Source organism: Canis lupus, chromosome 6 (genome assembly GCF_011100685.1).
Source record: "Canis lupus familiaris isolate Mischka breed German Shepherd chromosome 6, alternate assembly UU_Cfam_GSD_1.0, whole genome shotgun sequence".
Taxonomy (NCBI): domain Eukaryota; kingdom Metazoa; phylum Chordata; class Mammalia; order Carnivora; family Canidae; genus Canis; species Canis lupus.
This window is the reverse complement of record NC_049227.1, coordinates 18,961,644-18,975,676: the sequence shown is the minus strand read 5'-3', so window position 1 is coordinate 18,975,676 and position 14,033 is coordinate 18,961,644. Positions and strand designations below refer to the sequence as shown.

Below are 14,033 nucleotides of genomic sequence, written 5' to 3'. Positions count from 1 at the left end.
AGACCCCGTGCAGCTCAGCAAGTCTTATTCCCCACCCACCCCCCACCCCCTACTGCTGAAACCCCTGCTCAGATAGGCAAAGGGCTGGATTGAAGTGTCCAAGCTAATTTCTCACACTAAAGTATGATAAGACCACAGAGTCATTTAGAAATTTAAATTACCACTGTTTACACTTAAGAGAGTCTTCTCACCGTGGAGAAACTGTTTCCAATTATGAAACATGAAAGCTGGTCACCGTTTGGGGTTAATATGACGCTCTCTGAGAGACTGAGCAGGCGAGACTACCCAGACACCTAATTACCTGGAAAGATAATCTTGAATAATTGGAATTAGAGCAACTAAAGCAATTACTAGATGTTGTGATCTCCAGGAGCAGTCTTCCACCAGGCATCGGGATTTAAACACCTTTCGTAAGGGACCGTAATTAGAGAAATCCAGAATTTCAGAACAGAAAGTGACAGAAACGGCACTTCAGAATGAGGGAGGTGACAGGGCCCTGGAGAAAATGATGCTGGAGGGTTGTGGGAGGGGTGGGTGGGAGAAGAAAGGAGTGGGGGAGGGTAGGCAGGATGCTGCTGGAAAGATCTCAGCCTGGAGGGTGAGCCTGACTCTCACCTAACCCTGCTGTGTGACCTTGAGCGAGGCACTTAACCTCTCTGGACTCCACCCTCCTTCTACTTTTCAGTCATTCAGTAAATGACTGTTGTGCATCTGCCACGTGGACTCTTCTGCACATGCCATTCATTCTACCAGGAATGACAGTCCCTGGGCCCCTTATGCACCAGGAGGAATGCCATTCGGCCTTCAGGACCCTCATCACGTGGCACCCCTCCGCACAGCCTGCCAGACTCTCATCATCCCCTTCTGCAGCCCTCTGGCCACCCACCTGGGTCCCAGATCCACAGATGTGACTGTCCTCCCCATCAGTCCCCCACTAGAAGGCTCCTCAAGAGCAGAAGCCGGTGTGACTCCCCTCAGTGGCCTGGCTCCTGGCACACAGCCTGGCACGGAGGGATGCCACCCACTGGCCTGAGGCAAGGTGGATACAGCCACTGCGGCCCATCCCTGGAAGCAAGGCTGCAGTCCTCTCTGCCTCCAGGACTTAAATGACAGTGAGTGAGGTGGCCTGTGTCATGAGATTATTGAGAACGGCCAGGAAGCGATCTCTTTCGATAGGATTCCAGAGCTCTGCTACCTAAACGAACGGACTAGGGCCATTCAGATGATTGATGATTCCCACCCTTGGCCAAAGGGCTGCAAGAATTATCTTGATATTGTCTGGGAGTGGCAGGTGAGAGGGAACAACGGACGTGTCAACCACTGGGGCTGGTCTCCTGCCTCTTTGTGTTCATCTCGGTCTCAGGGGATGAAAGAATCAGAGCTCTCGTTTTGTCAGGCCCCAGACGGCAGGTATGTTCCCCGGAACTTAGAAGCATGGAGCAGGTGTGACTGATGAGGTCTGGGGGCAAAGGGAGGACTTTGCAGAGACAGGACCTTTGGGCTGGCTCGTGTTGGGTTGACAGTGAGCTCCCAAGGCAGACAGAGGGGAAAGACCCCCTGGGCTTAACACACGGGCACAGGATGCGCCGGCCACCCGGTGTGCTGGGGTGCACGCTGACCAGCGTGGGGCTCTGACGTCAGATCCCAGGCGGCTGTGAAAGTTGGGTGTCCTCTCCCTTTCCCCTGCCCAGCGTGTTCTGATCTACGCATGTTTCGGTTCTATGACATAAATCAATAAAATGCACTAAATAAATTAAGTGAGCAGCAGAATTGTAAATCGATTTCAGGCGCAGAACAGAGAGGTTGAGGAAACCAACAAGAAACTATTATAGAAACCGAAGTGAGAAATGACTCAGGCAGGACTCAGGATTGTGGCCGTGGAGCCACCACATTGCTACACATCCCCGAAATATTAAACAAATGAAACCTACAAGCTTTGGAGATTGTTTCACAAAAGGCTGCCAGCTGGTGGCTGCCAGAGATCCCAGCTGGGAAACAGGGGCGGGGAGCGGGGGTGGCTAACACAGCTCAGCCCAGGGCGGGTCAGAGGAGACCACAGCCTCCCGAGTCAGATTCCAGGTTTCTAAACCCAGATGGGCCACCCAGGGTCTACAACATGGTCCCTGTTCCGTCCTTCCTTCCTTCATTCATTCAACAGACCTTTACTAAATGCTTACTGTGTGCCAACCCCATCTGCCTGGGGCACAGGAGCCACCAGAAGGACCAGACCCAGTGCCTGTCCTCAGGGAGTGTCCAGTGTGATGGAGAAGATGATTCCAATGCAGAGCAATGGGGTCCTAATAGGACCAGTCACCATGGATACCTCTAGGTTCAGGCTGGCTTTTCAGACTAGGTCCTATCTGGGGCGCCTGGGTGGCCCAGTCAGTTGAGCATCGGACTCTTGATTTCGGCTCAGGTTGTGACCTCAGGGCCATGAGATGGAGCCCTGTGTTGGATGTGGAGCCTGCCTAGGGTTCTCTCTCTCCCTCTCCCTCTGTTCCACCCCCTCCCTTGCTCACTCTCTCTCTCAATCGAAGGAGAAGAAGAAGAAGAAGAAGAAGAAGAAGAAGAAGAAGAAGAAGAAGAAGAAGAAGAAGAAGAAGAAGAAGGGGAGGAGGAGAGGAGAAGAAAGAGGAGGAGGAGGAGAAGTAGAAGAGCAAGAGGAAGAAGAGGAGGAAGAAGGAGAAGAGGTCATGTCTTAGGTGGGTTTTGAAGGATAAATAGAAGTTTTCCAAGGCACACAAGGGATGGTAAAGGTAAGTAGGCAGAGGGAACAGCATATGCAAAGGCACAGAGGCATGAAAGACAATGGGGACCTTGAGGGAAGTGTACTTGAGTGGGAAGGCAGGGCTGGAGCCCAGGGTCAATGTCAGGGATGGTAGGAAGTGGAATAAAAAAGGCAGACTAGCTCCAGATGGATCACAAAGGGAGATGAACTCCATATTAAAATATCCTGGCATATATAAAGTTTGGGAGCCAGGGAAGGGGTTCAGGCAGGATCCCGATACAATTGGATTTTCGCTTTAGGAGGATCATTTCGAATTCAGAAATGGGAAATTTTTGTTGCACTTTTTCTTAAAGTATCACATCCCGACAGCAAAAGTGCATCTACCGCAAGTATACAGCTTGATGAATTTTCATGAACGGAACACAGTCCACGTAACTAGCGGCCAGACCAAGAATCAGAACATCGCCAGCTGCCGGCGCCCTCTGCACTCCCCCCTCCAGTCTTCGTGGGCGACCACTGTCCTGACTTCTCACGGTGCAGACTCATTTTTGCCTGTTTTCCAGTTTTATATAAATGGAATCAGATAGGATGTGTTCTCTTGAAGCTGCCTTCCCTTGCTCAGACCCGTGCTGCCGTGAGCAGCTGAAGACTGTTCTCCCCGCTTGCTGAATCGTATTCCACCGTGAGTGCTGATGGGCACCGAGGAAGAGCAGACAGGCGGTTATCGGTTGCTGCTTGATGACGACTGTGAATCACGGGAGGCTCAATTAGCTCATTCATTCATTCGCTCATTCATTTTTCATTCATTTACAGGAGAGCACAGGCACCCCGTGAGGGAAAGCTCCAAACTGGGGTTTAGGAACTGGGGACATTCCGCACATCACACCTTGGACCAATCCTTACCGAGGCAGCCTGTTAATGATGTAAAGGCAGGAAAACCCAGACATCTTCAGGGACTCTCTGCAGAGATCTCGGGTGGCAAAATCTCGTCCCTCCTGCCTCTTCCATTGCAGGGTGGATTCTTTATTGCTCGGCTGGAGCCCTGCCAGGATGTCTGCTAACCATTTCCTTAGCTCTCTCCCACACCTGTAGGGCAGAGACTTCTGCCTCATTCATATTTGCACCCCCAATGCCTCGCCCAGAGCCTGCCATGTAGTGGGTACTCAGGAAATATCGGTCAGATTGGAAGGCATGTGTGAAAATGACTGGCATGCAGAGGCTGCCTGGTTGGTGTTTGGCAAGAGAAACCATCCAAACATTAAAGTCCCTCATGGAGAAATAAATAGGTCACTTTGGGAAGACAGTGACCAGGGGAGACCTTGACCAGCAAATCAGTGAGGCTCATGCACACATACGCACACATATGCACACATACACCCCGGAAATCCAGGTGAGCCGATTCCAGCACAACCAGGTGCCAGCCGTCCTTGAGGCCTGTGGTCAGTGTATTTCTTGCCTCATTGATGTTGGATGTAGCCGTGTGACTTTCTTTAGCCAATGGGATGACAGCAGACATGACGCAAGCAAAGGTCTAACATGTGTTTGTGCAGTTAGCTACCTTATTCTTTTTTTTTTTTTTTTAAGATTTTATTTATTTATCTGAGAGAGAGAGAAAGCACAGGTGGGAGGAGGCGCAGAGGCAGAGAGACAAGCAGACGGGCGGGGAGCCCAGTGTGGAGCTCAAACCCAAGACCCCAAGATCATGACCCAGGCTAAAGTCAGACACATAACCAAAGGAGCCACCCAGGTGCCCTGCCATCTTGCATGTCTGTCCCCTCTACCTGGCCTCCACAATGAACAAACGTGGAACAGACGTGAGTGAGCCCAGACTACATCCTGGGACCAACTCAATCCACAAACATGTGAGCAAAAAACAAAGGCTGAACGCCCCTGAGCTCCGGGAAGGCTTGTTACCCAGCATTACGGTGGATGTTGCTGACTAGTACGCTAGGTTTGAAGACTACCCACTGGCCATGGGAGGGGAATCTGGCCATAGGGAGGGGAATCTTGCCCCAGCAAATAAGAGACTGAGATTTTGAGAGACAAGGGAAGAGGAAGACAAGGCAGTGCGAGACGCATTTTCTCTGCATTCTCAATATCAAGTTCACAACCTACAGACACTGCTGTTTGTCTGCATTTGCCCATTTCATCTTTATAAATTGCTCGGGTATCTTTAATTCACCGTCCTCCGCCGCCTCCCAGAGCCTGCTGGGCAGAACTTTGTTCAAGTCTTATTCTACTATTCTGCGAGTGCAACTCCAGAGTGGGGCTGGGCCCCCGAGGCCCAGAGGTAAATAAGAAACCACGGCTATCCTCAGAGGGCCCCGGACCTGTGAAGGAGAAAGATGTGCATACGAGTGACTCATCTACTATGACACTGAAGTCCTGAGGTACAGTGAAGGCACAATCTGAGCGTCCATCTATAGGACTGCCTGCGTAAACAGTTCCTACGTGAGCACGTGATGGAAATTTATATAATTGTTCCAAAAGATGAAGATGGTTTTAGGTATTGATATGAAAAGCAATTTATGATTTTATATATATGTGTGTGTGTGTGCCTATCTATCTATCTATCTATCTATCTATCTATCTATCATCTTCAAGGGCTAATAACCAAACCATTATTAGAGAATATCTAGCGTGTGGGTTCCTAAGAGATTTTCATTCCTCATTTTTGTATTTAAAGATTGTTACAATTTTTATAACGAGAGTGCATACTATTAAAATCCATGTTCATTTTTCTCCCATTCAATGGGTGTTGGGGAGCGCCTACAGAGCCAGGCTTTGCTCCTGGGTACCAGAGACAGGGTGAGTCACAAAGGAGACAAAATCCCTGCCCTCGTGGAGCTGACACTCTGTCAGGTAAGCACTGAATACGCTGTAGGCAGTAATAAGTGACGTGCAGGGGTGGAAATGGACTTGGCAGGAAACAGGGCTGTGATAAGAGGATGCTCAAGGAAGGCTTCCCTGTGGCTGTGACATTGGAACAGAAGCCTGCATGATGAGGAGGGACCAGCTGTGCAGAGAGCTGAGAGAACAGTTCTGGGAGCAGGGAACAACAAGTGCAAAGGTCCTGAGGCACACACGTGTTTGGCTGACTCAAGGAACAGGAAGGATCTGGGGGAGCTGGGAGTGTGGAGTGTGGTGAAGGAGGGGAGGGAAATTGCAAGACATGAGATCCAGAAGTTCGGGGCCAGATCCCACAGACCTCACAGGCTGGGTGGGGTGAGCACGTTTGCTTTTTCTCTGAGCGAGTTGGAAGCCAAGGGAGGACTTTAAACAGGGATTCACATGAGATGACTTATGCTTTAAAAAGATCATTCTGGCACAAGTGAATCAAGGGGGCAAGAACTGAAGGAGGTAAGCAGTTAAGAGATTGTGGCAGGAATCCAGATGAAAAATGGATGTGGCTTAGGCTAGTATAAAACAAAAAGATATTTCCCATGTGAAGCACAAAACTACAATGGTCAGGCACAAACTAAGAAAAACGCGTGCCATGGTAAAAAGACAGATCACAGACAAATATTTTTCCAGGGGACAGGGTCGGGAAGCAAGAGGCAAGAGGATATTGGAAAAAATGGCAAAGAGGGAGTGCCGTTCGTGAAGGGTCTTGAAGCAGGACTGTGGTTTGCCAGGCAGAAGGTCAGGAAAAGAAGGGGAACACTAGTCTAAGAACACCCTAAGTTCAGCTCAGAGGTCTTGGTGAAGGAGAAGGGGAAGTATAGCCCAGCACACATCCTCACACGTGCATACACACACGTGCATGCACATCCAGGGCTCTATGCACACACACACATGTGCATTCACACATCCATGCATCTATGCACATGTGCACACACATCCAGGTATCTGTGCACACACACATCCATGCATCTTTGCACGTGCACACACACATCCGTGCATGCTTGCACAGACACACACCATGGATCTCTGCATATGCACACACACCCATGCACAAACACATACCCATGCATCTATGCACATGTACACACTTTGATCTGTGCACCCATGTACAGGGCCCCACACTCACCAGCATGTAAGCATACACACAAGACACACGTGCACACATTCTCACAGCAGTACCTGCTCAGACATACACACACTGACTCCTGACCACACACTACACATACCACACACACACAAACACTTGCTCATTCACAGTGTCTTGGAGGCCTACTTTTTCAGCAGAAGAACCAGGCATTTACAAGCCAAACTGCTCAGGTTCAAACTCCAGGGTCCTAACTGTATGACCTCAGGCAAGTCAATTCACTCTTTGCCTCAGTTTCCTCACCTGTAAAATGAGGATTAAAATAAGCCGATGGATGTAAAGCTCTCAGAACAGCACCTGGCACACAATAAGCACTGCATAAAAGGCAGTTAGTGTGAGTGCCATGATTATTACCATATCTGGCAGATCAGAAGGTAAGTCACAGAGGGAGTGGGCGCAGGGACAGGAATGCAGGAGAAGAGTGTGCGTTGGGAGAGAACACACGTGGGCTCGAACACCAGCCCCAGATTCTCGGTGTGGCCTTGAACCACTCACTCCATCTCTGCAGCTCGGGGTTCTCATCTGAAACGGACAGCCGTGGTGAGAGGTGCGCAGAGGGATGGTCCCGTGAGCCCACCTGCCCGCAGGCATCTAGGGAGGGCCAGGCGGGGGGTGCTTGGGGAGAGGCCGCGGAGCTGCACGACAAACCCCACCGATCCCAGGGACAGCTGAAGTGCTCGGCAGGCAGCGAGTACGTGAAAATCGTCCTGCCACTTGGCGGCAAAGCCAGCCCACTCAGCCTTCTTATAAACATTTTTATATACACAGCCAGAAGGTCCTTGGCGGGGCGACCAAGCCCTGAAAGAAAAATCACGAGGCCAGTAAAACACAAAGATACAATCTTTCTGGGGCCCTCAGGCCTCATAAGAGAAGCAGGCATAAAGGTCAAATGCCTCGATGAGGTATGTGGACACACATGGACACACTCCACACACGCTCACACGTGCACACACACACATATGCGTGCTTACCCAGGCACACAAGAGGAAGCACACTCACACAGGCACGCACGTGTACACACAGGAGATCCACGCACACCTACTCACGGGAGCACCTGCTCGGGCATGTGCACACTCACCCTCAACCCACTGTACACACGCATTGACATGTGCACACAGGGGCCATGCCTCCTGGATACCAGATGTGAGGCACAGGTGGCCCTGCAGCTCCATGGCCTTGGGGGTTACTGGAGTTGGCCGAACACTGGCAAGGGGCCGCCTCCAGGTACAGGCTTGTAAGACGCAGGTTGACGGAGGGGTCTGAAGCATGGGCTCTGCCCTGCATGAGAAATGACACGCGGGTTGGCTTCAAGTCTGTAAGGCTCAGATTCTGCATCTGGCAGTGGGGTGACTTTGTCAGCCGCTCCTCACAAAGTTGTGGGGGGCTTCTCAGTTAATGCAGCGCCTGGCACATGGGGACTGCCCAGTGCATATCCACCATGTAGGCTTTTTTTTAAGATTTCATTTATTTATTCGTGAGAGACACACAGAGAGAGGCAGAGACACAGGCAGAGGGAGAAGCAGGCTCCATGCAGGGAGCCCGACATGGGACTCGATCCTGGGACCCCAGGATCATGCCCTGGGCTGAAGACAGACACTCAACCGCTGAGCCACCTGGGTGTCCCTCCACCATCTAGGTATTAGCAGCAGTATTCCTAAGGCTTCTTGACCTCAGTTTGGAAGCTGGGGCCCAGCTGCTCAGCTCGAAACTTCAGGGTGGCCTCCTGTGATAGCCAAGCAGGGCACGGTCGCTGGGAAGCCAGGTGAGGAGGTAGTGCCCCATCACTGCCGAAAGTCTGCTATTGCGGGAGGTGGCTGGGCCTCTTCCTGGGTCTGAGGGTCCCCAACTCACAAGCTGCCACTTGCCTGGAGCTCTCCAAGGGGACAGTGTCCGAGAGACAGAAACATCACTCGCCTCTGTGACACATAGCCCCCTTGCCAGTACCCCTTTTGCCAACATCTAGCCTTCAGGTCCCTGACCCTCCAGACACTGCAGGGCAGCCACAAGCCCAGCCCCACCAGCAGGGGACGTGACTGGCCCCAAGCCCTGGACTAAAGCATTTCTCTTGAGTCAGGCATGATGAAATCCCCCCTGTTGGGGCAGTATCTAGGACTGGACTTCTGCCTCAGTTTCCCCACCCCGAGGCCCAGAACCAGAGCCTTCTCCTAATCTCCAGGCTGTTTGAAGACATCAGCACACCTGCTCTCCTTGCACATCCTCCTCGGTGGCAGGGGGGAGGCAGGTTGAGGAGGCAGCCATGCCCTCATGTTCCTTTGGCAGCACATCCTCCAGAATCTGCTCTCTCACTCTCCCTTAATAATAAAACCCCAGCCTTAGCTGAGCACGTTGCCAGGTTGCCAGGATAACAATCTCATTTCCCAGCCTCCCTGTAGCTGAGTCTGGCCCTGGGATCAAATTCTGGCCGAGGCAACATGAGCAGGTACTGTGGGCAACTTCTAGAAACCTTGGAGTTGACACACAAGCTTGACCCTTTCTCCTTTGCCCCCCCTAAGCTGCTGCCTGGAAGGCAGGTGTGACAGCTGGAGCTCCAGCTGCCATCTTAGATTATGAAGACAAAAGCACAGAGATGATGGAGAAGGTCATCAAGGTCTGGATCCTGAGAACTTCATGGAGCAGAGCCACCTGGACTGCCTACTTTCAAACTTTTATAGAAGCAATGCGCATTTCTCCTCTGAAGTCGGCTACTTTGGACCACCATTCCCTACAGCTAAAGCTAATCCTACAGCCGTGCTCCCCCTACACGCGAGCTGCGGCCAGCCCCTGACCATTCTACTCTGAGCGTCGCTGAGGGTCAGCATCTCTGCTCTTGGGCCCCATGCACAGGGAGTGACAGACACAGGACAGCCTGTTTCCCGCCCCTGAGGACAAATCCTGCAGTTGGATGCAGCGCCCCCCAACACTGGTCTAGCCTCACTCCGACATCCACACACCTATCCACCTCCCCCCCAATCCTGGTGTGGACTGGGACATGGAAGCATTATGACTCTCGGGACTGTCCCACTTAGGGGAACGACAGGATGGGCCTCCACCTGCCTTTCTCCCCTTCCCAACCGCTCGAGAAACTTGAAGCTTTGCAGGATTATGGGTCTCTGGGGAGGCCGTCACCCAGTGGTGCTGCTGGAGAAACCCTCACGGGGCTGCGGGAAGCCACCTGGGCAGGAAGTGTCTCTGAAGGGGCGCTGGGCTTGCACACCTGAGCGGGGGCCACACTTACCCTTCTCCGATGCCGGGGCCAGGTCAATGAAACTGCGACATTTTTCACCTTCAAAAAGAAAAGAAGGGTTTCAGAATGTGAGAGGAAGTGATAGCTTCAGGCACCCCTCCCCTTCGCTGAGCCTTGTCACCGAGCAGGACGTGGGGCCCGAGTATCTCTATCCCTTATTCCCGAAACCCAAGGAAACTGTGGGCAGCGAATCTGCAAACTCAGCCAAACAGCACCAGGGGATGTCACCTCCGCTCTTACCCCCGATCCAACCTGCCCAAGCATGTGGCTCACACTTGCTCCAAGCCCTCGGTCCCCTTCCACAGCCCTCACCCCCGTCCAGACCCAGCAGGATGAGGACAGCCCCTCGCTAGGCTCCCCAGGGCCTCCACACTGCTGCTGCCGCCCGGGAGATGCTTTCAGGACACACAGCTCTGATCACGTCACACACGCACACATGCACATATACTTCCGCTCAAACCCTCTGATGACTCCCTGAAGAATGATGCCCCAAGTTTCTTCACGGAGACCCCTGCACTCAGCCTGACACTCCTCATGCCCCCTCCACCACGAAGCCTCACCCGTGCTGTCCCACTGCTGGGGACACGCTTCCCCTCCCATGAGCTCTCACGGCCCCCTGGCCCTCTCTGACACCCAGTCACCTTATGGTTCCACTCTTCGTATGATTCTTAGGTGGATGACCCACAGTTGTGAGCGCCATGAGGGTGTGCATCCCCAGCTCAGGAAGTGGCAACTCCATCCTCCCTCATGCTCAGGCCAAAACCTTGGCATCAACCTTGATTTCTCCCTTTGTCTCACACCTCCACATTCGATCTGTGGCTCTGGCGTGGCGGTGTATCTAGAATCCAATCACCTCTCACCCCCTCCGTTGCTCCAGCCACCATCTCCACTTAGATGATGGTGGTAGCCTCTGCCCGGGTCTCCCTGTTACTGCCCTTCTCCATACAGTGGCCAGCGGATCCTGTTATAACCTAGGATGGATTATTATGTCCTTCTCTGTTCAGAACACAGAATGAGAACCCAAGTCCTCCTCGTGACCCACAGGGTCATCACCTCCCTAACCTCATCTCCTACCAGCTTCCTCCCCTTCACTCACTTGGCTCTGTCCACACTGATCTCCTTCCCGATCCTTAAATGTGCCAGGTATACCTCTGCCTCAGGTAGCATTTTACCTCAGATAGTTGAATGGTTTACCCTTCCTCCTTTTTATCACCTTCCTCAAATGTTACCTTCTCAGGGGACCTTCCCCAGCCAATTTTTAATATTCCAAAGGTCCCTGCCCTGACTGCCCAAGCTGTCTTCCTGCTGGACCCTTACCACCTAAACAGGGTCTGGTACATATGAAGGCATAATACATATTTTGCTGAAGGAGCATATGAATGAATAAACCAAAGAGTGACTGGACAAAGAGATGAGCAAATGAATGTAATGAATGTCTTACACCCAAACTTTCAATCTTTAAGAAACTCTAAGTCTGTCTCTCTCCCAGGCCTCCTTGACGCTGGGGGCACCATGCTGACCAGGACACGTGATGAGCAAGACGGCCCGGCCTCCAGGCCCTCTGTCACAAAGGCAGCACACACAGCAACCTGCCAGAGGGACAATGTTGCCCACAAATCCAGATGAGAACCAGAAGAGCTGGCCGTGCCGGCTCACAGCCCACAGAGCAACAATCAGATGGGCCAGATGCTGCCCCCTTCAGATGGAGGACAGGCCCTGGAGTCTGCCACAGTCCCCGACCGCTCCCCCGCTGTTTTCCCCTCTAGCCTCCCCTGAAGGCCCACCCAGCCAGTCCCTGGGACACTAGGGTCGGAAGACATTTAGGGTCAGCTTGCAACCCCTGGCTTAAGGATTTTACTGCTAATCCCAGCAAGGATATAGATTTCATGTCAAAATGGAACCAATGTGAGTTGGGCGGGGGGGCGGGGGGGTGGAAAGGATCTGGAAGCTTTCAGCATTCTCAATTCATGTGTCTGCTTGAGCTTCCTAAGTTTCTTCTCTAAGAAGCTCCCTGGAAGCCCCCTTGGGATCCTGAGTGTCCTTCCAGCCCCATACAAATGCAAATCAGACAAGAGGAATGTTGGCAGATGAGGCTGAGAAGGAAGGCAAGGGCCAGATCACAAAGGGTCTTGAGTGCCAAGCTAAGGAGTAGACTCCTGTCTTGTTTACATCATCCCATCCAAAGAATCATGAGGCCACAGGTGGCTGGATGGTGCTCCTGTGGCTTCCTCCCCGGGGCTCTATGCTGAGACACAGGACCCTTACCTCCCTTCATGGATCAAGAAAACAAGGCCCAGGGCCACTGCATGACCACCTGGGACCACACAGCAAGTCAGAGGTACCAAGATTAGAACCCACTGAAAGAGATGTTTGCTGACAGCCAAGAACTGGAAAGCAGGATAAAAAAAAATAAGAATCAGTAGTATGCTAGAATGGATATATTTGAATGAATTGTTTCTAAGTTTCTTTACTGTTATATTGTTTTCTCAAAATCTGGAGAGAGAAAACATTAATGGTCAAATTCAGACCAACACCCAGGGCCATGTTCAGACCTTGTGGATCCTAGGCACTTTGACCTATTGGGGTCCTTCCTAAATTAAAAAAAATTGAATTAAAAATTACATTTTACAATTGCGTTGGCTAAAAACAAATATATTAACACTACATATTAAGATTTCTCTTCACCTAAAAGCTTATCTTTTTCTTCCAATTTTTTAAAAGATTTTATTTATTTATTCATGAGAGACACAGGGAGAGAGGCAGAGACAAGGCAGAGGGAGAAGCAGGCTCTCTTCAGGGAGCCTGATGTGGGACTCGATCCCAGCTCATCATGCCCTGAGCTGAAGGCAAGCGCTCAACCACTGAGCCACCCAGGTGCCCTTTTTTTTTAAAAGAATTAAAAGAATTAAAACTTGTGTATACATCCATGAAAGCATCGTGAGTCCTTGGCTCTGTGCCGCTGGATGAGAGGGAGAAGCGGCCCTACAGCTCCGGGTCCTCCCAGCTCCCCCATTATTGTCTTCCCACCACCACTGGCCGGCTCCCGATGATAGGTAAAGTTGATTGTGCTAAATGCATTTTGGCCCTTCTCTTCTTCAACAGTTTGCTGAGATTATGATTCACATGCCAATAGCGATTCACCAACGTAAAGCTGACAGTTTAAAGGTTTATTGTATATTCTTAGTATATTCACAAGACTGCGTGACCATCACCACAATCAATTTTAGAACGCATTCGTTACCCCCCAAAAAGAAACGCCATACCTATTACCAGTCAGCCCCATTTCCCCCAATCCTCCCAGCACTGGGTAACCCCTGATCTATTTTTCTTCTCTATAGATTTGCCTATTCTGGTTATTTCACACAAATGGAATCATACAATACGTGATCCTTTGTGTCTGGCTTCTTTCCCTTAGCATAATGTTTTCAAGGTTCATCTATGTTGTGGCATGAACCAGTACTTTGTTCCTTTTTTAAGGCTGAATAATGTTCCATGGTATGGCTACATCACATTATGTTTATCTTCATCAGTTAATGGATTTCGGGTTTGTTTCCACTTTTTTGGGTATTGATGAACTTTCATGTAACAAGATTTTGTGGGGACAAGTTTTCATTTCTCTTAGGTCTATACCTAGGAGTGGAAATGCTGGGTCATGTGGAAGTTCTATTGACCCTTATTGGGAACTATGAGACTCTTTTCCAAAGTAGACATGGTGTTTTACATTCCCACTAGCTATGTCTTGTCATATATAAGGGTTCCAATTTCTCCACATCTTTGTCACCACTTGTTATTGTATCTTTTTTGTATATATCATAGGCATCCTTCCAGGTGGGAAGTGGTACCTCAGTGCAGTTTTGATTTGTACATCCCCAGTGACTAGTAATGTTAAGCATCTTTCCATGTGCTTCTTGGCCATTTGCATGTCATCTTTGGAGAAATTCAGATCCTTTGCCCATTTTTAATTGGATTATTTTGTCATTTTATTATTGAGTTCTAAGAGTGCTTTATATATT

General features: G+C 50.7%; 1 protein-coding gene across 3 annotated transcripts in view; it reads right to left on the bottom strand.

Moving 5' to 3' along the window:
• Positions 1–14,033, bottom strand: part of GSG1L (GSG1 like) — a 231,142-nt gene that overhangs the window by 121,072 nt on the left and 96,037 nt on the right. The window contains exon 1 of one of the 3 annotated variants that reach the window (XM_038539984.1): positions 10,012–10,054. The exons of the other annotated variants lie outside the window; for them this stretch is intronic. The gene's annotated coding sequence lies outside the window, so the exon portion shown is untranslated. Of the gene's footprint in view, positions 1–10,011; positions 10,055–14,033 lie in introns of those variants that run through there. 3 annotated transcript variants of the gene reach the window in all.